The 23,738-nt window shown below is 45.5% G+C and overlaps 1 pseudogene; it reads left to right on the top strand.

Annotated features, from left to right (window-relative positions):
* The first annotated feature begins 3,777 nt into the window (after window positions 1-3,777).
* On the top strand, window positions 3,778-18,998 carry LOC147697878 (uncharacterized; annotated as a pseudogene).
* Window positions 18,999-23,738: the final 4,740 nt, after the last annotated feature.

Here is a 23,738-nt window from a genome sequence, read left to right as displayed (position 1 = left end):
CAAGAAATCATCACTACCATTTTTATTAGGGCTACGCGTCCTGTCATAGAGAGTGGAAGTTTAAGCCAGGAATCGATTTGTGTCTCCAGTTGGGAAATTGCTACTCCGTAGTTCCAGTGCACTATCTGTTCAGTGTCTCCATGAATGTGGATTCCGAAGTATTTCAGTGCACCACTCTAGTGGGAATTCCGAGGTCCATTGATTCGTCCCTGTAGTGAGCGGGAAGATAATTGATTTACCCCAATTAATTTTGAGGCCAGAGAAATTGCCAAATCGTAGGATCTCTCTGAGTAATGGTCAAGATTTGTTTGGGGGTCATATACACAAAAGATTGTGTCGTCAGCATATAGGGAGACTAACCGAGGGCCCATCCGAAATACCAGACCCCTGTGAAGGGGCTTTTCCTGGAAGTGCCGAATCAGTGAGTCCATCGCCGGAATAAATAATAAGGGGGAGAGGGGACATCCCTGACGTGTTCCGCGTGATAGACCATAGGGTGCAGAGAGCGTCCCGTTTAAGCGCAGCCTGGCTATAGGTCGCGTGTAAAGCAAAGCTGTGGTAGCTATAATGCCCTGGGGCATACCCATGCGCTGCATTATTGAAAGGAAAAAGAGCCATTCTAGGGAATCAAAAGCCTTCTCAGAGTCCAATAAAATTGGCGATGCAGGTGTTTCCGGATCTAATCTATGTAAAGTATTAAATAAGGTTCAAGGATTGAAAGCAGTGTACCGATGGGGAATGAATTCTGACTGGGCTGGGGATATTATGGATTCTACTAATAGGGATAGGCGGCATGCTAGGGCTTTCGCTAGAATTTTATAGTCTATATTTAATAATGATAGTGGCCTATAAGAGCTGCATTGGAGGGGATCTTTGCCGGGTTTTGGGAGCAATGTTATTATGGCCTCTCTCAACGTGGGAGGGAGTTGCTGGGATCCTAGGGCCTCTGTATACATATCTAATAAATGCGGGGTCAACAGGTCCTTGTATGCTTTGCAAAATTCGGGCGTGAAGCCATCTAATCCCGGGGCAGTGGAAGTGTTCAAGGCGTCAATGGCCTCGTGTATGCTATCCGCATTAATGGGCACTGCCAAAAAGTCTTGCATACATTTTTCCAAGTAAACTAATGCTATTTTTGAAACATATTCTTCCTGACCAGAGTGGTCAGGTCCCAGCTTGGTAGTGTATAATGGTTTGAAATAGGTCAGGAATTCCTCCTGTATCAGCAGGGGGTCTGTGAGTGTGTGCCCTGACTCTGATTGTAGCTCTGTAACATATGTTTTCCCATAGGGGGTCAAAGCATCTGAGCTAAGATTCTACCTGGACGCTCCCCTTCCCCGTAAACTCTGGCATTGTGGTATTTACCCATATGCAAAATTTCCTTTTCAGCTGTTTTTCTATACTGCATTAGTAAAGCTGTCCTCTTGGTTTCATACCCGGGGTTGGCAGTCGCCTGTTGCGAAGCGTCTAGTTCAGCTTCGTCTACTTCAAATTGGGACAACGTGGATTTCTAAGTGTCCCAGCACTCTTTGAAATACATACCCCCCTCATGTAGGCTTTGAAGCCCTCCCATAAAACTGCCTCGGAGTCCACTGAGCCTGTATTTATATCAAAGTAGTCTTCGATAGCTGCATATAGTTACTCCCTAAACTGCTCGTCATGTAGTGCACGTGACGGGAACCTCCACTGCCGCTCATAGCCTCAGGGCGGGGGACAAGCATCCTCATCAGTACTGGAGACTGGTCAGAGTAAAACCTGAGCAATGTATGTATATTGTGGAACCATCTGGAGAACTCGGGGGAGGCTAGCCAATAGTCGAGCCGCGTCCAAGTATTACTAGCACCCGTGTAGTATGTATGTGTGGTGTGGTTAAGGTCATGTGCCCGCCCCGGATCCACCAATGAGAGGTGATCACACAAAGAATGCAGGGCTTTGCATGCTCTAGGCTTCAGATCAGGGACCGTTGACGTGCTGTCTAAGAGCCAAACATAACATTAAAATGTCCTGCAAACCGGGATTGGTCTATAGAGGGGAGGTGAGTCTCTTGTATCAGTGCTATGTCTACGTTATGTCTATTTAAATAATATAGGACCTGCCGACTTTTCCGAGTGTCGTTCAAGCCTCCAACATTCCATGTGGCCAGGGTGATATTGAATGGGCCAACAGTGTGTCCTACTTGTGCCATAACCGAAGGTGAAGCGTACTATAGAAGAACAGCCTATGTCTATACTCTGCTAGTGTGCCAATGTTCATATAAAGTTTAAACTCGGTGCATTGCAAGAAGAACAATTCCCATCCATTCTCCCCCCACCCAGCCTTCCCACCCAATTGGAAAGGCAACATCCAATTGTCAACAATAACCCACAGTACCCAGAACGTACAATCTTTGTGCAGAGCTAAACCTTTGGGGTACATGACAGTATGATAAACACAGGTTAGAGGTATTCACCAAATAGGGGATGTTCGCTATCCAGTAGTTAAGTAACCAAGAACAAGTAATGTCAATGCATCAGAAAATACTGTTAAGGAACACTTGCGGCAGCAACGGTTTAAAAGGATACTCTTTTAGCTGGGGCCAGACATGGAAAACAGTTCCGCACTGGCAACTGGCATCAGATCCACTCAGCGGGGGGGGGGGGGGCAACAGCATCCGGTGAACCCTTGTTGTTGAGCTTGTATGTATGAAAGAAGTCTTGCACTTCCGCTGGGCTTTCGAACACACAGGAGCGTCCAATAATGTCCACACGGAGTCCGGCGGGATATAGCATTTCATACTTCAGTCCCAAGTTCCGAAGACTAGCTTTGACACCCTGGAATTTCCTCCTGGTATCCTGCACCATACAGGTAAAGTCAGGATACAGTGACAGTTTGGAGCCTTGCCAGTTGAGTTCACCTTTCTCTCTGGCCATCCACAATGCAGTGTCCCGATCCTGGAAGTTTAGTATCCTGGCGATGATGGGCCTCGGAGGGAGGCCATGGTTGGGTCTTGGGCCAAGCGACCTGTGGGCGCGTTCTACTACAAAACTTGGGGTGAACGCCTCCCTTCCAAAAAGGTCTATCAGGATGGTTTCCACCAGGTTGTCCATACGTCCAGTCGCTGTAGATTCCGCATGCCTACGATGCGAATATTATTGCGGCAGCTCCTGGCCACCAAATCCTCATTCTTTATTGCAACTTCCTTTAGTATTCTCTCCATCCTGTCGACCCTCTTCAGGGATTGGGCCATGCCGTCTTCCAAGTCAGATGACCGGGACTCCACCACGTCCAGGCGGCGGTTGTGCACTTGGAGTTTAGCGCCTAGGTCAACTATGTGTTTGTCTAGGGTGTCAAAACGGACGTCCAATGCCTTGAACCCCGCCCGCATTTCCTGTAACAGGGGGCCCAGTTCTCCTGCATCTTCTGCGGGTGTAGATGGGTTTTGGCCACCCGCCGCCATGGTGGTAGGTGGGCCCTTGTTTGCTTCTGCTGGCTTCTCAAAGGAGAGCTGGCTTTGTTTTAAGTCTCTGCGGCCCATGCCATGATAGCCTGCCAAGGAGAGCGCCGGGGGAGGTAGAGGATCGAAGGCGCGTGTCCACGAGGGCCAACAAGATGCTGTTTCTGAAACCCCGGGCCGACAGGCAATCCCTCAGCCAGAGTCTGGGTGTTGGTGAGAAGCGATAGTGGCTCTAAGGCGGGGGCACCCCGTTCGGCAGGACAATCTGGTGACTACTAGGGCCGCGGGCTTAATCTTTGGTGGACAGTGCGACAAAGGAGTCGGCGGAACGCTACTGTTCCAGCATGCCGCGCGATTCAAGATGCAGCAGTGGGGTGTTGGTAGCGGATGGGAGCCCAGCCATTAGGGGCAGAGAGCGCAGTGCGGATGATGTTTGTGGCAGCAAGGTCAGCGTACAGCGGGAGGAGGGGGAGCGGCTCCCAGGTAATGTTGTGACTAAAGTGGTCAAGGGAGACAATACAGGTGGTTACCACTCACTGTAGCTGGCTGTGGTGGCTACACCCAAGGCTGCTGTCGGGGCATTCGTCGTCCCCGCAATCACGGCCGTAGTGGCCTAACGCCGGAAAGTACTCCGCTCAGCCGTCCCTCCTTGTCTGCCGATAGCGGGATGCAAGGCCTCCTCAGATGCAGAGCCTCGCGGTCAGCGTTTTTCTCTCGAGTATAGAACTGGCAGCTGTGGAAGATGTCGGGGATGCCCCCCGGGCCGCTCTCTTGGAGTCCTGAATCCCGCACCCCCCTGGGACCCCCACCTAACCCCGCACCACAGATGGGGCGGGGAGCGTAATGTGGAGAAAGTCCACGGCAGGCCAGCGCAGGGCCGGGGGGAGCAGACTCCTGATGGGATCTTGTCCAATGTAGTCGGGGGACTAATATAGGGTGTCCGCCACTCACCGCACCTCGCCGCAGCAACAACACAGAAGGCAGTTTTTGGTGCACTCGCCACCCCTGCAATCGCGGCAATAGCGGCACCCGGGATGTAGGACAACCTGGGCAGCAGCACGCCGGTGTTCGTCCGGGTCATCCACCCTCCTTCGCTGCTGGCAGGATCAATGATCTCTCTAGTCCCAGGGCCGAACCGCCAGTCTCGTTCCACCAGTCGCGGAGACAGCAGTCGGGAGAGACGCCGGGAACTCTCACCGGGCCGCCATCTTGTTTTTCCCTCAGCCGCGCGTCTCTCCAAGTGTTTCGGGTGTTTTTGTGCTTCAGGCGGAGCAAATCATGGCTCTATAGGTCTACATCGGGTGCTGTAGGATTCCGACACCCAGTGATGGTAAATTCGGGCCGCAAGCATGTCCTGCAGCGTCGGCTGGGCTACATAACTCCGGGAGCTTTAGCACAGCGCGGCCATCACGATCACCGGCCAAGCAACGCCCCTAAGTAGGGAAATTATTAACTTGTTATTCTATTTGGTGATGAAATATATTTTCTGCACAACGCACTTTATTTGCTGAGTCTAATGCGTTTTCATGAATTTACATATTGTCTCTCAATAAATGATGACTCTTGACCGTACCAGCGGGATATATGCATATTGTTTGCAATTTACTCTCTCTGTATTTATTTGAATGCATTTTGGCACGTGGGCAATTTGTCCTCTGACTCATTGTAATACTATTGTCAATTGTTTTTAACTACACACAGTGATTATTTATTATTTTATCTTGTATGTTTAATGTACTCTTTTATGTTTATGGAAAAATATCAGATTAAAGAATATTTGACTAATTTTTAAAAGTGTGGCTTAAATTACACCATCAATGGATTACACACTTGATGTGGCAGATGTGTTGAAAGAAACACCAACTTAATGTAGAATCTTCTAAGCAGTAGCCCTCACCAGCCCATTACCAAAAAATGGCTCATTAAAAATTTATAAATTTTTTAGATATAGATTGAAGAACATCAGTTGTTAGCATCACCATCATTCAGGCCTTTTGTTGCCTAACTGTAAACACCTAACCTAAGCTTGTCTACTCCAGACTTTGAGTCTATTTTTGGTTTCTTGAGGATTTCAAAAATAATACTGCTAGCTCCACAATAGGTCATTGCTATTTTTTCTATTTTTGCACAATAACACACTTTCATTGTGTGATCGCCCATTAGTCAGGTGGTGTCAATTCTTTGTAAATCTTTGATAAATATATAACCCACTTACTCAGTCTTTTTACTTCAATTCAGTTGCCCACGATGGATACTCAATGAATCATTCAGATCAATCCTACAGTTGGAGCTCACCTGGGTGAAACTGGAAGTGGGCACTCGCTTGTGAAGGTGTGATGTCTCCCATGTTATTGCATGTTACAGCAAACAAATGGTGGATGAAATGCTGACAATGCAAACATTCTTCCTCAGTCAAAAGATCTGGGTTAAATTCATGGTTCTTTTGCCCACTATGCCATCTCAGTTCGGACCCAGCCATATGCAAATCAGTCTTGACCCTGTGCCCCATGGGAACAGTCCAGACCGAACTGCCAGGCCAGGTCCTCCCTGGACTGGAAACAAGCATCCTGGGACCAGTTTCAGGGTATGTCACCCATCTTCAGCCGGGCTATCTTAAATCCAGTGGCACAGTGAGCAAGGGACCCACGTCTGGGAATACCCAACCCATCCCACTTAGGGAGAAAAGTGTTACAGCAAACAAAAGATGGACGGAATGCTGACAAGGCAAATGTTCTCAATCAAAAGATCTGGGTTAATTCCATTGTTCTACTGCCCACTGTGCCACCTCAGTTTAGACCCAGCCATATGCCCAAACGCGGGTCCCGTGCTCTGCATGCCACTGGAGTCAAGCTATCCTGGCTGATGAGGGCTGAAACCTGAAAGCGGTCCTAGGATGCTTGTTTCCAGTCCAGGAAAGACATGGCCTGGCAGTACGGGCTGAACTGTTCCCATTGGGCACAGGGTCAAGGCATGGTGAGCAAAATAAACGATAGATTTAGGCCACACTCTGTGTTGGGGAGAATGTATGACATTGTTCTGCATGCTGTCCATCAATTGTTCTTTTTGAATTTGTCACCCCGAGTGGGATGGGTATGCCCAGACGTGGGTCCCGTGCTCTCCATGCCACTGGAGCCAAGCTATCCTGATGAGGGCTTAAAGCATCAACCCTGTCCTAGAATGCTTGTTTCTAGTCCAGGGAGGAGCTAGCCTGGCAGTTCGGGCTGGACAGGTCCCATGTGGCATAGGGTCAAGACTGATTTGCATATGGCTGGGTCCAAACTGGAATGGCATTGTGAGCAAAAAAATTATGGATTTAGTCCCATATCTCTGTACTGGGGTAAATGTATGACATAGTTCTGCATTTTGTCACTCAATTGTTCTTTTTTCATTTCCCGTGTTATTGCGGCATATATATTCAGGTAAGACAACTAGTATGGATGTAACTCAACTTAGTAAGAAATAAATTGACTGCTACTGTTTTTTTATCTAGATAGTTCAGAACTTCAATGCATTACAGGTCATCATGGAAGCATTCCCCATAATGGTCAAGATAGTAGTATAAGAAGTATAGGTCTAGAATCTACATCTAAGTGCTATGCTATCCCTTAAATTAGAAGCCCATAGACAGGCTGCGTAAAACTACTTGAAGGCAGCATTGTAAAGTAAAAGTAAAATAAACTATTTCAGTCATTTATTTATTTACAAAGCAACCCACCCTCCCCACCCGAACACCTTGCCCACCCCTCGCCCAAACAAAACTGGCCAGGGCTCCATAACTCAAAATGTTCAAAAAAGTCTCTCGAGTCCCAAATCCCTTCCCAACCTCTCCACCCAGCCCCAACAAACAACAAATTCCTCCCACCAAAATAAAACATTAAAAAGGGGCTAAAAGAGGGCATTAGTGACTATAGCCTGGAGCTGGTCCATGCTCCGCTCCATCAAGGTGAGCAGGCCCTCAAAGGTGTGCAGCCGCAGCATGATGTGGCGCAGCAATGGCCTGTTCCGATTCTGGTGGGGGGTGGCAGCAGGTGGCTGCCACCCCCCGGCAATGGTGATGCCCGCAATGGGTTTGCCCGGAGGATGGCGGCTGAGGGGGACCAGCTGCACTGGGGCCCAAGCAGCTGTACGTTTATTTATTTCTCCTCCTCTTTCAGGACCACCAGCCGCCTGTATTCCTGCTGGATATGCTCCAACCTCTGCCACCACAAACAGACCAATATCACTTGCCTGTCGCTGGTCCGGCTGGACCAGCAGGTGTAGTGATATTGAGAAAAACAAAAAAGGCCATTTTTAAATATTGCTATGTGAACAATTGTTTTAAATAACTGGGTGGCATAGTAGCAATACATTGCTGGCCCCCTAGGGCCATTGGAATTTATTTGATGTGATTATAATTAGACGAATCACGAGGCCAATGTTTATGTTTTCTTTACCCAAATATTTTGCCAAACATTAAAAAGCACTGACTGTGTGGCAGAAATGTAATCAGCAGAGAATAACATCACAGGATTAAAAAACAGTGATTGGATTATTTCTTTTTCTAAAGGCTTTTCAAGTAACTATAAATAGACTCAGACACTTTTTGTTGACAAATAAATGACTTCTCATTGATGAGCACGACATTTTGCACTATGTGGAGTACAAGTTGTGTGTGATGCTAAAATACAGAAGTCATGCTCATTGCTAACCATTGCTTCTGTTAGTTTGCTACTATCTACAGCTGTACTTTACAGTTATCTTTTTTAATTTCAATGGCCCTGCTCTTCGCCAAATGCATGTCTCTTTCTACTCTGTCTCCAAAGAGGCTGATGGATAATAAATAGGATACTACATCAGTCACACACCTTATGTCTGCCGCAAGTAAATGTTGAGGAACATGAATCTAATGGGCTGTACCACAGATAAAGAAATAGATTATATAGATTTTATTTGGCACACACATTACTGTGAATACCATATGCCAAACTTGATATCAAATCATGCACTTACTCCCACTTTACTCTGTGGCCTTGCCCTCCACAAAGTATTTCCAACAAATTCATTTGCTGGGCAGTAACGAAGGAAAGGAAACTTAATTTTCTCTACTGCAGGGGGTAGGGTAGAGGGATTAGACAGGTAGGGTAGATATTTTTTTATATATGATAGAGGTGCCACTACACTGATCATTGATGCATCATCTTTTGCTTGTTCAGTCACATTTCAATTCAAAAGAGAAACATTTGAACAAGTGTGAATGAATCTGTTATGGGAAACCATGATATGTGTTCTGGGATCACTTCACATGGGTATTGCATGATTAAATGTGGTACATGCCAAGAATTGATTTAAAAATGTGGTTGGCTGCAACTGAAGAACCTAGGAAAACAATAATGGAGTGAAGTACTAAGAGGTAACTGAGTGGGCGAAGGAACAACACTCCTTGTGTGTTTAGTTTGCATTGCATTGAAAATATTATAAATGCTGCATTAACTAGTTTGCATTGCATTGAAAATATTATAAATGCTGCATTAACTGAAGAAGAGACATATGGCACAGCTAACACTGCAGTCACAAATTGATTGCCCCATACTGCACTTCAGTCATAGTCGGCAAAAAAAGACATGGGCGGGGAGGGGGGATGATGAATGATAGGTCAGATAGATCTGGCTCACTTAACAAATTCAGTGAGTCAAGGAAGTAGAAAAAAGAATTAAAATAAATAAATAACCCCCACTTAGAGTAACCATAGCTCTGAATGATAGTGATACCAACCATAAACCAAGTAAGCAGAGTAGGTGTGCAGCAGCATGCTCCTCGTGAGAACTGAAGAAGAGCTGCCACTAGCACAACCAGCTGCTTTAATGTGCTCTTCCCACTGAATTGATTGATGTTTTTCATAAGGGTTGTGTGGCCTCCAGGACCATAGTGTGAACCAGGCTTACCTCGACAAATGCTTGCATGGCAAATGGAGCATATTGAATTGTTAACCTCATGCTCGCTAATCATAAAGAAGTTCCAAACTGGGGAGGAGAACTTACTATGCCACTGCCTATGTCTGAAGAACTTGAGGTAGGTGGGCGTATCAATTGCATCTCTGCAGTGAGTACTTTGACTGAGGTAGTGGTAGATACAGGTCTCAGTGGAGAGTTTACAAATATGAAAGCTGGTGGTGGTGGAACCAGTACCACTTTCCTCTGAGCAAGTTGAATAAGAGGGGTAATCTTAGTGTCCTCTGAGCCACCTTCCACACTTACAACCACTGTCTCATCTGCCTCACTGTCCCTTTCCATAATTCTAAGGCTTTCAGGAACCTTCCTCTTCTTTTGTCTCTTGTGGTGGGACTCAGACTTGTCAGGGTCCGATCCATGTCCAGATCATCAGAAGGGAGCTTGGAGAAGATGGTGCAGTACCCTTTCTTATTCTTACTGGGGAGCAGAAAGCCAAGGTTCAAGAGAGACAGCTTACTCAGCAGGAAGCTCATCCTCCTGTTCTGCTTCTTCTTCAAGAGGAACTGTTGCTGGCTGCCGCTCCAGTTGCACATACTTTTCAGTTTCCTGTGATCATTGGGAATTTTGCAGCAGAGACTAATCCAGTTTGGACTCCCTGTTCCATGTTTGCAGTGGCTGCCCTGCTTAGAGATATTGACTTGGGCTTAGGTTGGGGGTGATGCTGTTGATTCTGGAGTACTGATCCCAGCTTGCTGCCTGGAAGGCGGTCCAGCAGCCAGACCATGTTGCCAGAAAAAGGTGGGGGGCATGCTACTGGTGGAACTGGCAATCTGCTTTTTCTTCTCCTCCTCACTGGCCACTTTCTTGGCAAGAACACCTTTCTCTGGAGGAATCTTCAAGCTTTGTCAGTTGTCACTAAGCGGTTCAAGCTGAAACAGGCAGCGGAGTACTCAGGTGGTTTTGTGTGGTTAGTGTCAATTTGTGCCAGCCTTCTGTCAGGTGATGTCTGTTGTGCACCTAAGCAAACAGACTAGTGAAATGTGGCATTTTTTCCAGTTGAATTATTCATCCAGAAAATAGGGAGGTTATCCCAAATAATTAACAACAATAGAGTATCCATTACCATCCCAACCGTACATTCAATTAGAATAACAACATATATATTTAAAAGTTTGCTTTATGTGCCTCTAAGGTTAGACACCTGTGGCAGGTAGGAGAATGCAGGGAAAAATTGAATGTAAATGCTGGTGTGAACCTATTGCCTAAGAAACCTATGGCAGGCAAAGAGTGCAGGGTAAAATGAAATAATCCTTAAAGGATTGAATAGTGGTGTTTGCCTATGGCCAAAGACTCAGAGACATATGGCAGGTTGGGGATGCAGGGAAAAAAGAATAATCCTTAAAAAAAAGTAAATGGTGGTTTGCATCTATGGCCTAAGAGACCTATGGCAGGCAGGGGATGCAGGGTAAAATGGAATTATCCTTGAAGAAGTGAATGCTGGTGTGTGCCTAGGACGCAAGACTCAGAGACATATGGCAGGCTAGTAGTGCAGGGAAAAATTAAACAGTCCTGAAAAAAAGTGAATGCCTTTGTGCCCATATGGCCTAAGAAATCTATGGCAGGCAGGGGTTGCAGGAAAAAAACAAATGATATAAAAAAAGTAATTGTTGGTGTGTCACTAGGGACCATGAGAATTTTTTTGGGAGGCAAGGAGGTGCAGGGGAAATGGAAAACATGCTTATAATATTATATAAGACTACAATAATCAAACCAAATAGAGAAGAACCACCATTAATAACAATAACAAGAAATTCAAAAACAAATTCCAGAATATATTCAATTCTTCTTTTTATGTTTTTATGCTTCTAAAAACTGTCCCAAGTTTACAGCAGCAACAAAGAACGTGTTTTGTCCATAGCAATGGACGTCATCAGGGCAGAGAAAAATAATGCATGAAATTAATCATCCACTGGCATCCATTTACAAATGTTTAGTCAAGTTACTGGACAAGAAACATATATAAAGTTATAATATAAAAATGCACAGGGTCCTTCCACTCTGTTATGGCACTACAATAGGTGCCGAAACGGCAAAAGGAAAACCATCTTGCACTACTCGTGCAGAGAAGCAAGAGATGTAAGTGGATGATTAATTTCCTGAATTATTTTTCTTAGACCTGAAGATGTCCATTGCTATGGACAAAACACCTCTATTTGGTAAATATATATATAAACACTGTACAAAAATGCTACGATGATCCTCAAGCAAATTAAACTGATATCAGGGGAAAAAGTTTAAAAATAACAAAAAAACAGAAAGGCATAATCCTTGTCTATCAGTGTCCCTAGAAAATTACTTTTAAAACTGGAAAAAAAAGAGTTAACTCACTGGTGGCTTATAGCTACACAAAATGGCCACTGGTCACATGTTCAAACACCAAAAAGCAAGGAGGTGTGGACAACAAAGAACACCTGCATGCCTATGGCAAAAGCACACTGGGCTATACAAAATGGCCACCGGCTATATGATCAACCTAAAAGCAAGGAAGCATGGACAACAAAGAACAGATGCAGCCCTATGGCAAAATCACACTGGCTGGCTACACAAAATGGCTCATTGGTTGGTCAAACAACAATAAGCAAGGAGGCATGAACAACAAAGAACACATGCAGGCCTATGGACACTGACTACATGGCATGGAGAACATATGCAAAAGGGTGGCCTATGGCAAAAACACACACACACAAACACTGGCCAGACAAAGGAGGCTTTACAAACAATGAAGAAAACAATACCATTAATTCAGTAATGCCAACAATGATAATTAGCTATGCTATAACACACTTCCTCCCAAGGCATCAAAATTATTTACCCCAACAAAATACACTTTTTGCTGGAAACAAACAATGTGAAATACAAGAAAAACACATTTTGTATTTAATCCAATACCATTGTTGGCCTAAATCATAGTTGTTTTAAAACAACATATATCACAGAAACAGTTGTTTTATATGCCCACTGACAAGTCCTGGCTGGGTGGCACGTGGGCAGAGACTTTGCCACATTGTAAAATAAATGAATAGTGCAAATTTAACAAATATGGAGAAAATTTACTTAACTGTGCAAACTTTTTCCCTTATAAAAGCTAAAACATAAGTGCAAAAAACAGGCCAGTACTGAAACTTCTAGCCATCAACCACAATCAAATGAAAAAATAGAAAAAATATACAAATGTATGTATATATACTTGGGCTTCCCCTCTATTAAACACCAACCTTAATCAATGTTTTTAGCTTACTTGTTGAGATGTCACAAAAGCAAACCTCTTAAAATCTAATGGTAGATATGAAGCACGAATTGTTGACAAAGAAAGTGAAACTTTCTCCTCAAAATCAGGGGGAGGAGCCTTCTGGACAGGAAGAGGAAGTTGGAGTCTCATTGGCACTTCCTTAATCTTGAAAAAAAAGGTAAATAAAATTAATTTAGCACTAAAAAACAACCTGAACTATCCATTTGAGTATATTATTCACTCTAAAAGGTATTTTCGGGTTGTTTTAGCTGCTTCTCAAGTAGGGGAATCTACTCAAGAAGCAGCTGCTCATGATCGCTGGCATCACAAAATGGTGGCATAAGGCTCTGTGGGTCCCTGGAAATCGCGCTAGTGGCTGGCAAATCTTGTTCCTAAGCATGTGTTGCAAGCCTCATGTTGTTCCTGTGAACATCGCGAGGCTCGAAAGGCAGGTTAATTTTGCAACACGCTAATCGGCAAAATTTAATGGGAACTTTGCATTGCACGCATGATGCAGTTACCAAATTATGGCATCTCCGAAAGCAGAATTATAATTTCTCCTGGTCCTAATGGAAAGCTAGTATTCTGTATTCAAGACAAAAGTCAGGCACTCCCGTATGGCCTTTTGAATGGCTGGGGTAAATGAGCATTGAGATGTTAATGCAGCTACAAAACCAATGGGTTAAATATGTGAGGAAATGTATGGGTTTTTAGTATTTGAGGCATAATGCATTTTTAAAGTTAGAGGCAGAGGGAGGGTGCAGGTTGCCCAAGGGAGTTGGGCATATGTTCAACTGTGAATATGATTAAAACAAAACTCATTCACTGAAAAATGTAAGTATGAAAGTGATGCTATAGTTAGTTAATATGATTTTAGTTGACATTAAAAAAGCAGGAATTCACTGGTTAAAGTAATGTTATAGTTATGTGTTGACTAGAGGTGGGCTTAACTCTTCACTGCAGCATAATAATGCAAAATGACGCAAGATTATGCTAAATTGCACAAAGAAAATAGCCCTGAATTTAGTGCTATTTTGTACCACAAAATGCACCCTGACATCCACAATGAACCTGAGAATGTTTTTGTGTGTGTGAAAAATATGGCTAAATTCAGTGTAACAAGAAAAGCAGCTACTGGCACTCTGTTCATGTGCTCTTGGGTAGGGATTTGTACCCCTAATTACTCCAAAGTAAGTAAACAGGCATAATCTCATATCTTTCAGAAACTTTGGGCTGCATTACGATGGCGGATGGAAAAGTCCTCTGACTGCTGTGGTTCTGGAAAAAAAAGCCTGCATGTTCCGCGGCAATTCCAGAGGTCACATTACAATGCAATGGTAGAAAAATCCAGCTGCAGCGGTTGGATTTGACAAAACCCGTCCGATACAGTTGGGGAACCCTGAAAACCTGACCGCAGCGAATGGAATAACAGTTTTCCAGAATAAAAAAGCCAATTCACCTGCGGTATGACCCTAAGGCAAATTATAATAAGATCGCAGTCCAGTCATAACGACCTTTGCGGAACGACCGATGGTCATTCCTCAAGTGGACGTGCCCACATAGCATTGTATATAACCAACCCCTTCCCTGGCCATCATCCTTTGCAAAACAACAGCATTGAAAGGCCAGACACCACAGCCATTCAGAGAGGCAACTTATCACAGCACACATCACACCCACCTATCCCCAAGCACCAAGACATCTACATCCACACACCTGACACACCTTTCACACCTCCACCACAACCTTCCTCTTTGCACTTGTGTTATATTTTCACAGCGAACACCATGTCACAGAAAAAAATGCCAAAATTCACAGGCAGTGAGATATCAGTGATGGTAGATGAGATACAACCCCATTTGATTGGAGCCATGGACTAACAGACCCCACTTGCTAGAAAGAATCAAATGTGGGAAAGGATTGTCAACAAAGACAATGCAGTAGGTACCACCCTGCACACACTGCGTGGCATTAAGAAGAGGTGTCATGACCTTAAGAGCAGGGTAAAATACTGTGCCAACAGGAACAATGAGGCAGCTCAGAGGACTGGTGGTAGCCCTCCCATTCCACAACTAACATTCACTGAATGGGAGGAGAAGGTGCTTGTAATTCTGCATCCAGATAGTCTCACATGAATTTCTGGGGGAGTGGAGACTAGTAATTACGAGCACATTTATCCATTACACTGTCATGCACTGTTGTGCACAACCATTGAGCTACATGTCCCAGACCAAAATTAACTAATGTACAATGCACTCTTTCAACAACATGTCTCACAACACTACCATTTCCTTTCTCTGCCTGACCTTACAGGTAGGTAGCCAGCTTATGCTCATTTGCCTCAACCCTGAACAGCATGGAGCACTGTCCCCACCCCAGAGCCACATGGCAGCCATCTCCTTCCTCAGTACCTCCTTAAAGGTAGGTATCCATTTTACTAGCGAGGGAGTTGTTAGCACATGAGAAGAACACTATGACTCCCACAAGGCCCTCTGGCCTTACTCCCAAACAGGATGGAACACCCTCCCTACCCCAGTCAAGTCAAGTCAAGTCATAACACTTATATAGCGCACTACATACCCAGAGGGTTTCAAGGCGCTTAGGAAGGGGAGGTGGATTATTTGTCAAATATCCACGTTTTAAGCTGCTTTCTGAACGCTAGGTGATTCTGGGTGAGGCGAAGGTAAGCGGGGAGTGAGTTCCATGTTTTGGCAGCCAGGTATGAGAAGGATCTGCCTCCCATGGTGGTTTTGTTGATGCGAGGTACAGTGGCGAAGGCTTGGCTGGAAGAGCGCAGTTGGCGGGAGGGGGTGTAGAAGGACAGTCGAAAGTTGAGGCAATCTGGTCCGATGTCGTAGAGTGATTTGTGTGCGTGGGTAAGCAGTCGGAAAGTAATCCTCTTATTGACGGGTAGCCAGTGGAGGTCTTTAAGGTGACCAGAGATGTGTTCGTTGCGTGGGATGTCTAATATGAGCCTGGCTGAGGCGTTTTGGATTCGTTGTAGTTTCTTCTGGAGTTTAGCGGTGGTACCTGCGTAGAGGGTGTTTCCGTAGTCCAGTCGGCTCGTGACTAGAGCGTGGGTGACTGTTTTCCTTGTTTCGGAGGGGATCCAGCGAAATGTTTTTCTGAGCATGCGAAGAATGTTAAAGCAGGAAGAGGATACGGCGCTGACTTGTCTGTTCATTGAGAGTGAGGAATCCAGGATGACGCCAAGGTTCCGTGCGTGGTCTGTCGGGATGGGTGCATTTCCGAGGGCTTCCGGCCACCAGGAGTCGTCCCATGCAGAGGGGGATTTACCTAAGATGAGGACTTCTGTTTTGTCTGAGTTCAGTTTCAGACGGCTTTGTTTCATCCATTCGGCGACTTCTTTCATTCCTTTGTGTAGGTTGGTTTTGGCGGTGCTGGGGTCCTTGGTGAGAGATAGGATCAGTTGAGTGTCATCCGCGTAAGAGATGATGTTGAGGTTGTGTTGGCGGGCGATGGCCGCGAGGGGGCTCATGTATACGTTGAAGAGGGTGGGACTGAGTGAGGATCCTTGTGGTACGCCGCAGATGATTTCAGAGGCCTCGGACTTGAATGGTGGGAGGCGGACTCTCTGGGTTCTTCCGGTGAGGAACGAGGTGATCCATTCCAGTGCCTTTCCTTGGATTCCGATGTTTCTGAGGCGTTGTAAAAGGGTGCTGTGGCAGACTGTGTCGAAGGCTGCAGAGAGGTCGAGGAGGATGAGGGCGACTGTGTCTCCATTGTCCAGTAGAGTTCGAATGTCGTCTGTTGCTGCGATGAGGGCGGTCTCAGTGCTGTGTTTGGCTCGGAAGCCAGATTGTGAGGGGTCGAGTGATTTGTTGTCTTCGAGGAAGGTGGAGAGCTGGTTGTTGACAGCTTTCTCGATGACTTTGGCCGGGAATGGAAGAAGCGAGATGGGGCGGTAGTTTTTTAGTTCGGTGGGGTCTGCTGTTGGTTTTTTCAGAAGGGCGGTGAGTTCAGCGTGTTTCCAGTCTTCTGGGAAGGTAGCGGAGTTGAAGGAGCAGTTGATGACGTCTCGGAGGTGCGGAGCTATGACGGAGTCTGCTTTGTTGAAGATGTGGTGGGGGCATGGGTCTGTGGGGGATCCAGAGTGGATGGAATTCATCAGGCGGATGGTGTCCTCAGTGGAGATTGGGTTCCAGGCATTAAGGGTGTTAACGGGGGGAGGATGGTCAGCTGATGGTAGGGTGGGTTGCCTTCCGGGTTGGTTGTCAAAGCTGTTGTGGATGTCAGCAATCTTGTTGTGGAAAAAAGAGGCTAGGGAATCGCAGAGGGTTTGAGAGGGGGTGATGTCGTTAGAGTTGGCCGAGGGGTTGGAAAATTTCTTGACAATGTTGAAAAGTTCCTTGCTGTTGTGGGCGTTGTTGTCAAGTCGATCTTTGAATGCTGTTTTCTTGGCTTTTCGGATCAGTTGGTGGTGAGTACGGATGGCGCTTTTGAAGGCGTCCTTGTTGCTGGTGGATGGGTCTTTTTTCCAGGCCTTTTCAAGGGAGCGGCACAGTTTGGATGTGGCAGCCATCTCCCTTCTCAGTACCTCCTTACAGGTAGGGAGCCATTTAACTAGGGAGGGGTTTGTTGGGACATGAGAACAACACTACAAATCCCACAATGCCCTCTGGCCTTACTCCCAAACAGGATGGAACATCCTCCCCACCCAAGAGCCATGTGGCAGCCATCTCCCTCCTCAGTACCTCCTTACAGGTAGGTAGTCCTCTTAATAGGGAGCGGGTTGCTGGAACAAGAGAACAACACTAAGACTTCCACAAGGTCCTCCGGACTCACTCCCAAACAGGATTGAACACCATCCCCACCCCAGAACCCTGTGGCAGTCATCTCCCACATCTGCTTCACCTTACAGGTGGATAGCCAGCTTATGCTCACTTGCCTCAACCCTGAATAGCATGGAACACCCTCCCACCCCATAGCCATGTGGCAGTCATCTCCCTCCTCTACTTCACCTTACAGGTAGGTACCCAGCTTATACTCTCTTGCTTCAACCTTGAACAACATGGAGCAATCTGCCCACCACATCCCTCACTTGGTAGCCAACTCTTCAATGTTCCATATGTCACATACACTGCGCACACAACTTTGCTCACATATATGTCACATAAATCACATTTCCAATCACAAAGTCCTGTGCTAGGAAAGGCAGAGCCCAATCACAAAATGATTTGTGTAAGTCCTAGTTTAGCAAAGCATGAAGGCTCATATGCACACAATAGATGCATGGACACTCATTCAAATAACACAACCCACCTGCTGTGAATGCCAAATGCCCTACACAAATTAGGAAATGTCTGCATAGGTGAAAAATATGTTTGGAAAATCAACAATATTCATGCCTAAACTAAAGTGGATGAGCACCAAGTTGGTAGATGATGACATGTTCTTGGAAACACACAATCTGTACATGCTAAATGTTTGACATTGCCATGTCACCTAACAAATAAGTAATGGATGTACCTCAACATCATGTCATACTGCAAATGACAAGTTTTTGCAATGTTAAAAGTATCCACTAAAACATCGAAAACTGTGTAACCAATGTTGTGGAATGTACTTAAGGTCCTGACAATGTAACCTCTATTCAACAGGTGAATCAAAATCAACAGCTGGTGAGACCACTTTCAGCCAGCAGAGCCAGTCTCCACTCCAGAACAGAAACTTTCAGATGCAGATTCTCTCCAACTCTCGGATAATAAGCACCAACCTGGCGCTTCATGTCTGCCAGGACGTACTCAGTCTGAGGACCTCCTTGGCCCCACCACCACCACCACAACTACCAACACAGCAGTAGCAACAACAACAACGCTGAGCCCTGCACCAACTACCTGTGTAGCAACCATAACCATCATCACCACCGCTGCCTGCAACACAAATCTCTGTCTTAGAGGTTACCAACACCACCACTCACAACGAGGATGCTGGGGACAGTGTGCGGGTGCTTTTACAGCCAAGGCCACAGGTCTGTGTGTGCAGGGCAGGTAGGAGGGCAACTGGGGCCCAATCACAGGAGGACACGGAACCTCAAGCCCTGGCCACCATTGCAAGAGTCCTTGGGGTGTACCAGCAGAACCAGGGACAGACGGGCCACATTGTAGATGAATTGTGTGAGCTCCGCCTGCTGCAGATGTCCATGGACACCCATACCATACAATTGATAGATCTCATAGGCCAGTTCGTGGGTGTTCTGAGGGACATACATGCAGCTCAAGAAACGCCTCCCCCCTTCAGTGGCCAGTCTGTTGCTACACCCGCCACCTCAGCAGCAGCCACAGGGAGCTATAATCTGCAAGCCGATGACTCCTCAGACACCACTTAGCCTGCAGTAGAGCCTTACCCTTCCAAACACAGGCGGGGACATCCGAGAAATGACTGAGAAACATCACAGGAGTAAGCCAGGATGCTGAGCCAGCCATAATGTCACCAGTGTTACACAGTTCATTTACTTTGTTGACCATCTCGTCCAACATTGCCATGTTGATGGCATGAGTCTGTTGGACTGTGGATTTACACTATTCTGGTGACTATTCTATTTTTCTCTGTTACCATTGTTGACAACTGAACCACTCTGTATGCACAATTAACATCTCACTCACTTTTACAAGAAACACCATATGCATGAAAATAAACACAAATAACACCCATGCCTTTGTGTGAGTTGTATGTTTATCAGAGTAAGTACAATATAAACTCAAATTTAAATGTACCACCAGATGAGATTGTTACAATGCATTAATAGGGTTGAGGGACGAAGAACGACGCAACAAGAAGATAACCTTGAGTTGTCATATGATGGCACAATAGCAACAATACTCTACTGGTCAACACTGTACAAGATTCATATCAGACAACACTGACCAACAGCATCAACATAGACATCAGGTAAGTGGAAATAGAAACACAGCAATGCATAAAGTACCCCACAGCAGTGCGCTAACAACAGCCAGCATCAAAACACATCATTAATGCTTCTGTCCTAACAGCAAAGCAATCTGCCACCGCTTACAAATATTAGAGATCCTCGCCTCTTTCATTACCTAGTGCCAAGAGACCTACCCAGTGATCATGTGCTCTATAAGCAATCAATACCATAACATAACATAGTTTCTCAATGCAAACTTACACTCAAGGGAAGTAGTTGTTAATGAGATGTTGACACAGGTCAAGATCTTCCTCCTCGCCACTGGGCATATTGGGATTTTCAATTGTGGGCTCCTGCTGCTCATCATCGTCCTGAATCAGGGGGATCTCTGTGCATAAGGTCAGGTAGTGGAGCAGGCAGCATGCGAATATGATCTGACATACCTTCTGGGGAGAGTAGAGGAGTGCACCACTACTCTTTTCCCAACACCTGAATCCTGCCTTCAGATGTCCAAAAGCCTTCTCGACTACACGACGTGTCCTCCCATGGGCATCATTGAAGCAGACCTACTCTGGGATCCTTGGATTCCTCAGTGGGCTCAGCAACTAAGGCAGTTAGGATACGCCTAGTTGTGATATATACAGAGGCACAATGTAATTGAAATATTTGAGGAAGAGGAGGGCAGCATGTCACACATGCACCACAATATTGACATATCTCACTCAACGACAGGCCAGGCCCATCAACTGTGGGTTGATGCTGTTCTGCATTATGTAGGAGTCATGTGTAGACCCTGGAAATGTGGCACACACATGGGATATTATCAGATCGTCTTGGCATATCGCTTGCATGTTTATAGAAAAGTAATGTTTCCTGTTTAGGTAGCTGTGCTCCCGTGCCTGTGGTGGAACAAGGCCAATGTGTGTGCCGTCAATGGCTCCAACAACATTTGGGATGTAACCAAGATCATAAAATTACCTCTTCGCATTTGGCAAATATTGTCTCTTTGGAAACTGGATGTAGCTGTCCTTGTATGTTAACAATGCAGACAGGATATCACTCAACACAATGCTGAACATAGGTTGAGACATCCCCACCTACGATTGCCACCTTGTACTGAAACAAACCAGTGGCAAAGTAATGCAGGACGGCCATCACCTTTACTGTTGTCGTTATAGCTGTTGAATAGGTTTTGTGAGGCCTTAAATGGGGCTCCAACTGAGCACATATCTCTTAATGGGTAAGGCAATTGAGACAGATTTCCTTTATAATATCTGTATCCTCCATTGTCAACAGGTCTCCCTGAGCGGTACCTGAACTGCCCATTAGATGCCCCTATGCCCCTATCCATGGGAGAGTACCAGGGCAGTGGACTTTGTCGCAAGTTTGTAGTGCACGTTTTCATGCACAGAAGTGCAACTCTATTTTGGACTGTTCATTGGCCTTGTTGTTTGGTACTTTACTTACAAATACAGAGTTTATGTATTAAAGGTATATTTTTTTAACTTTGCTGCTGGCCTTACTAATGCTGCAGAACAATGTATGTGCATATGATCATCTGTTCTGTGCTCTGAATGCAACATTCACAGTAGCATGCACTTAATTTGCTGTTGCAGGTGTACCCAGATATTGGGACCAGGATGCTTGTCTGTGATGGTCTACTCTTGTCCTCCAAAAATCAAGCGGGAATGGATCTCTTGTCCTGCTTAACCTAGGGTCGGCAAATCGTTGTTTACTTTACAGGTACCATTTGGACCTTACCCGGAAATTGATAAATCTATCTCTCTGTCCCACACTTTATTGATATTATCTTGAATCCAGAACCATTAAATCAACCACTGGCTGTACGAGTATTTTTATTTTTATTTTTTCACATATGACCCTAATATCACTGATCACTACTGCACTAACCAGGGTCATATCTCCAGGTGGAGAAAGCAAGCTCACTAACCCTATGATGATGCTGACACGTGATTAAGAGGCAGAGAATCAAGATATACTGCCATAATCCATCTTTTACACGTGTTTGAAGGTTTTTTATTGGGATACCGAACACGAGGATTTGCTGACCCTAGGTTAAGCAGGACAAGTGATCCATTCCCCACTTGATTTTTGGATACAGTACAAGGAAGCTGAATGGATCATATCCTCTTCTTTCTCCCTCAACTTGATTAAGTATACTTAGCAGCGTGCAGCTGTGGGAGCCTTACGAATCAGAAATCTACTCGACCTTGAGCAGATACAAAAATGGCAGAAAACTTTGGCCTTAGCCACTCAGCAGAAGAAATAGATGCAAAACTTTCACAACCTCTGCTATTACTGGACAAAGACCTCACCCAGACCCTAGCCCGAACCAACGACTGGGGCGAACTAACGGAAACCAAACTAGAACAAGTCAGAATGGCTGTACATGGCATCATAATGACCGAATATCTAAGAGCCAATGCGGCACCAAGAGGGCTATAGGTGACTTATGCCCCTCACATTTTTCAGAAAGACCTGCATTTCAGGAAGGATTGGTCAGCCATCTCGTGGAAATGTACAAGAGACTATCTAGTTTTAATAATAAAAACTGCTACCAGATTAACAGATGAACTCACAATCAAAATACAAGTAATCGAAGCCAAACTGAAAAATATGGTCACATTACGGTATATAAGAAAAGATTAGAGGAAATCAATAAAGAAATGAACGAAACCAAAGAATATCTCACACAGAATAAATTACAAAAACTAGGAAAAGAGCTAAAGAAATTCTCCATGGAACGCATACATCCATAAAGCGCAGAACACTATACCACAAACGATAACGCTTCAGACAACACGTCAAACACAGGATCATCAACTGAGGGATCAGACTGGAGTGGAGATGAATTCCCTACACCGAGAAAAAATTGAGGCCAGGACAGAAGATCAAATCGACGAAGACCCAATATGTGGCACACACCGAGCTACAACAGCCCTCCACAAGGTATACAATTCCAACTGTTCAACCCACATTTATGGTTGGATGAACCCTTTCTTCCAGAGACCACCGCCAATGGCCCCCCACCCACAACAACATATGGGATAAAACTACAAACAACGGACTCCTTTTTTAGGGAGAGGCCAGCTGAACCAGAGGATCCGACGGAAAGAAGTAATTTGGTCCAACCAGGAACGGGAGGTGCACACCAGGAGCATGCCGGGAGCAAAGCCAAGCACAAGCATGACACCCTTGTCATAAACTTAACAAACAGGACCCGGACACCGGAACAAAAGGCAGTCTGTAACAAAGGACTGGGATATGTTTCAACACCCAACGTTGACATTTTCAAATTGAAATTCGAAATGGCAGAGTTCTGCGGAAAATTGAAACTAAAAGCTTTTTTCAAGAATCAAGAAGAAGACACTCAGGATGGAGACACAACCTTACGTAGAAAATCGAGATTCTGCCCCCTGAACAACCAGATCCCGATTGAGATACTAGCCTTCGAGCCGGCGACCATGAAGGAGATAGATGACCTCAGTGACAACTAGGCCTGGGCGAAGCACTACGCTACGCTCGCGGAGTTTGCGCATCTTCGCCTTACGCGAGCTGCACGTAGCACAGTGCGAACACGCGTAGTGCAGCATAGCGTAGTGCAGAGCTCATTTTTTGCTTGTTCGCGGTCCTGAACGTCATGTTCACGACCGCAAGCAAGCAAAATGACATCCCGGCGAGATTCTCATCGCAGGGAGGTAAGGTTTCTCATTGTGAGTGGTTGCGCATGCTCGCGACTGCTCTCAATGAGAAACTACTAGTTCGCGTAGAGAAAGCTGTAGCTCGAGTAATAATCTAATCGAGCAGCAGAAAACTACAGCTCGCACTGTGCAAGATGCCGTTTTCAATGATTGCACAGTGCCGGATGCTTGTCCGCACTGTGCAATCATTGAAAACACTTCTTGCACAGTGCGAACATGCTACTACGCAGCTCGCGTAGTGCTACGTGAAGTTCGCGTAGTGCGAAGTGCACTTCGCGTAGCTTCGCGTAGCGCTACTTCGCGAACTACGCCCACCCTTAGTGACAACATCAAAAAACCTATTAAGAACACTTCAAGAGCATAACAACACGCTCTGGACGAACTACGGAATGATGGTGAAATCGTTATCAAACCAGCAGACAAGGGCGGCGGCATAGTCTTGTTGAGTAAAGAAGGCTATGATTCACAATGTAAG

The sequence above is a fragment of the Lissotriton vulgaris genome, chromosome 8, assembly GCF_964263255.1.
Source record: "Lissotriton vulgaris chromosome 8, aLisVul1.2, whole genome shotgun sequence".
NCBI classification, from domain to species: Eukaryota; Metazoa; Chordata; class Amphibia; order Caudata; family Salamandridae; genus Lissotriton; species Lissotriton vulgaris.
The sequence above is the reverse complement of the archived record's forward strand: the minus strand, read 5'-3'. Positions and strand labels throughout refer to the sequence as shown.